Genomic DNA, 3,961 nt, shown 5'->3' on the forward strand with positions numbered 1-3,961 from the left:
TTTTATAGTTAGACCAGAGATTCTTTAAGTATATAGAATTATGCCAATGTAATAGGTTGCTATGGGCACCTAACATGACCAGGTTCCGGTCTGCCTAAAGGGGCGTGTCATAATACTCCTGGCATTGAATAGAACAGTCCTTAGGTCTGCCTAGGTCTGCCTAAAGGGGGATTTCCCCCCCTCCCCTTTGCAATAATAGAACCCGGAAACAACGGGCCAACGGAACCTCTCTCTCTCTACTCTCTCTGGTTAAACCATAGTCAAACCAAAAACCGTGCCGAATCATGCTCAAAAAACCTGAAATCATGGTTTACGTAACCTGAAATCATGATTTTAGTGAGGGACATTTACACACATTTGAACCAAAACATGACAAATGACATAGACAGGGATCAACCATCGGCAGTCCCGGTCTACCCCACAGCATAGAATTCTCATGCACATTTTTTAAGGAATTTCATGCAGCCTCTTTTTTTTCCAGGAAGCTGTGTAAAAAGCCACCGAAAGCTGCAGACAAGCAATCCGAAAGTAGTTTGGATTATGAATGAAAGTTGGAAGCATCTTGGTTTGCTGTTTGTCTCTTTGGTTGATCATTCCTCTTCTGTTCCCGTCTAACCCAACAGAAGTACACGAGGGCAAGAGCTGCTCCTACAAACCCTCCGCAACGGAAGGTACTGGTGGCTTGGGGACCGAGCTCCCGACCCCTGCAGCAGAGGGTGAGAGAGGCATGGGGGTCGACCTCCATAACCCAGCAGAAGACCAGCCCGGTCGAGAAGTTTAGGGAGGCAGCAACACTGCCCTGCCCGACCCAGAAGCAGAGGAGGGAGGCAACAACACTGCCCTGCCCGACCCAGAAGCAGAGGAGGGAGGCAACAACACTGCCCTGCCCGGCCCAGAAGCAGAGGAGGGAGGCAGCAACACTGCCCTGCCCGGCCCAGAAGCAGAGGAGGGAGGCAACAACACTGCCCTGCCTGGCCCTGCAGAGGGAGGCAGCAACACTGCCCTGCCTGGCCCTGCAGAGGGAGGCGCCTGCAAGCTGCCCGGCCCAGAAGCAGAGGAGGGAGGCACCGGCTCCGCCCTGCCCAACCCTGCAGGACAGGAGGGATGCACCTTCATCACCAGCCCCCCCAGCCCTGCAGAGGGTGCAGACAGCAGCAGCAGTAACGCCAACCTCCCTGGTGCCACAGAAGAGTAACGTTGCAGCAGCAGCAACCTCCCCGGCCCCACAGAGGATGGAGGCATCAGCAGCAGTACCCCCAAGCTCCCCGGCCCCACGAAGCGTATGTGGCGCCCCCCTCTGGGCTCAGACCACCCTGCATGCTCTGGAGAAAGACCAGCTCATGAACGTGGTCAGAGAGGCCGAGAGGAAGCTGAAGGCGGAGAAGGAGAGAGAACAAGCCACAAAGGATCAGGCAGTAGCAAGAGCAGCAGCAACAGCAGCTCCAACCTCCTCAGCCCCACAGAGGATGGAGGTAGCAGCAGTCCCAACCTGCCTGGTGCCACACAGGGTGGAGACACCAACAGCAGCTCCAACCTGCATTAAAGCAGCAGCACCACCACCCTCCCCGGCCCTGGAGGAGAGTAGCATTGCAGTCCCAACCTCCCCGGCCCCACAGAGGATGGAGGCAGCAGCAGTAGTAGCCCCAACCTCCCCGGCCCCACATAAGAGTTACGTTGCAGCACCACCACCCTCCCTGGCCCCACAGAGGATGGAGGCAGTAGCCCCAACCTGCATTATAGCAGCAGCAACCAGCCTGGCCCCACAGGAGAAAAAATTGGAGGCAGCAGCAGTCCCAACCTCCCCGGCCCCACAGAGGATGGAGGCAACAGCAGTAGCAGCCCCAAGCTCCCCGGCCCCACGAAGCGTATGTGGCGCCCCCCTCTGGGCTCAGACCACCCTGCATGCTCTGGAGAAGGACCAGCTCATGAACGTGGTCAGAGAGGCCGAGAGGAAGCTGAAGGCGGAGAAGGAGAGAGAACAAGCCACAAAGGATCAGGCAGTAGCAAGAGCAGCAGCAACAGTAGCCCCAAGCTCCCCGGCCCCACAGAGGATGGAGACAGCAGCAGCCCCAACCTGCCTGGTGCCACAGAGGATGGAGACACCAACAGCAGCTCCAACCTGCATTAAAGCAGCAGCAGCAACAGTAGCCCCAAGCTCCCCGGCCCCACAGAGGATGGAGACCGCAGCAGCCCCAACCTGCCTGGTGCCACAGAGGATGGAGACACCAACAGCAGCTCCAACCTGCATTAAAGCAGCAGCACCACTACCCTCTTCGGCCCTGGAGGAGAATAACATTGCAGCTCCAACCTCCTCGACCCCACAGAGGATGCAGAGAGCAGCAACAGCAGCCCCAATCTCCCTGGTGCCACAGAAGAGTAACGTTGCAGCAGCCCCAAGCTCCTTGGCCCCACAGAGGATGGAGGCAGCAGCAGCAGTATCCCCAAGCTCCCCGGCCCCACGAAGCGTATGTGGCGCCCCCCTCTGGGCTCAGACCACCCTGCATGCTCTGGAGAAGGACCAGCTCATGAACGTGGTCAGAGAGGCCGAGAGGAAACTGAAGGCGGAGAAGGAGAGAGAACAAGCCACAAAGGATCAGGCAGTAGCAAGAGCAGCAGCAACAGCAGCTCCAACCTCCTCAGCCCCACAGAGGATGGAGGCAGCAGCAACAGTAGCAGCACCCTCCCCGGCCCCACAGAGGATGGCGGCAGCAGCATCCCTAAGCTCCCTGGTGCCACAGAGGATGGCGGCAGCAGCATCCCTAAGCTCCCTGGTGCCACACAGGGTGGAGACAGCAGCACCAGCAGCAACCTCCTCGACCCCACTGAGGATGGAGGCAGCAGTAGCACCAACCTGCATTATAGCACCACCAACCTGCCTGGCCCCACAGAAGAGTTACGTTGCAGCAGCCCCAAGCTCCCCGGCCCCACAGAAGAGTTACGTTGCAGCAGCCCCAAGCTCCCCGGCCCCACAGAGGATGGAGGCAGCAACAGCAACCTCCCCGGCCCTGGAGAAGATGGAGGCAGCAGCATCCCTAATCTGCGTTAAGCGAGCACCTCCCTGCCTTAAAGGAGCACCTCCCTGCCTGGCCCCACAGGAGAGGAGGGAGACACCTGCACCAGCAGCACCAACCTCCTCGACCCCACAGATAATGGAGCAAGCAATAGTACCAACCTGCATTATAGCAGCAGCAACCAGCCTGGCCCCACAGGAGAGTTACGTTGCAGCACCACCTCCCTGCCCACCCCCACAGCAGAGGAGGGAGACACCTGCACCTCCCTGCATTAAAGGAGCACCTGCACCTCCCTGTATTAAAGGAGCACCTCCCTGCATTAAAGGAGCACCTCCCTGCCCGGCCCCACAGCAGAGGACCTTCCCAGCCCTACAGAGGAGGAGGGCAGCAGGATATACACCCTTCAGGTAACAGTACTGTAGTTCAGTTCAGTAGTTGCAATCATGGGCGCGCTGAAACTCAGGAAGGAAAGTATTAGCCTAGCTGTCTTTGGGTGCCTGCCTACCCAATAGAGGCAAGAACGTGGAGTAGGAAATACAACCTAAACAAGTTACCTGGGTTTGGTAAATTAGGGAAGAGAATAAATAATAAAGCCAGAGAGTGCTGTCTTCTCCAAGACACACAGTCAGTTCAGTAGGCAAGCTCCCCTGGTTACATTGCATTACATCACATTGCATTCGGCAGGTGCTCTTTAACCAAAACGACTTACAATGGAGGGCATAATCATAGCCAACATCACTAGCAGATATGAAGTGCACAGGACATAAACAGAGCAACAAGTGCAGATACAAAGAGGAGTTATGGTTGTATCTGCTGTATACTTACGGTATTTTTGTAGATTAATGAATAGGGTTGTATCTGCTGTATACTAACGGTCTTCTTGTATAGTAATAAAAAGGGTTGTATCTGATGTATACTAACGGTCTTCTTGTATATTAATTAATAGGGTT

General features: G+C 56.1%; 1 long non-coding RNA gene across 1 annotated transcript in view; it reads left to right on the plus strand.

Annotated features, from left to right (window-relative positions):
• Positions 1 to 708, plus strand: part of LOC134462824 (uncharacterized) — a 3,386-nt gene extending 2,678 nt beyond the window's left edge. Inside the window, exon 3 of the long non-coding RNA XR_010037588.1 lies at positions 624 to 708. This is a non-coding gene — a long non-coding RNA (uncharacterized LOC134462824). The remainder of the gene's footprint in view (positions 1 to 623) is intronic.
• Positions 709 to 3,961: the final 3,253 nt, after the last annotated feature.

Source organism: Engraulis encrasicolus, chromosome 2, assembly GCF_034702125.1.
Source record: "Engraulis encrasicolus isolate BLACKSEA-1 chromosome 2, IST_EnEncr_1.0, whole genome shotgun sequence".
In the NCBI taxonomy this organism is placed as follows: Eukaryota; Metazoa; Chordata; class Actinopteri; order Clupeiformes; family Engraulidae; genus Engraulis; species Engraulis encrasicolus.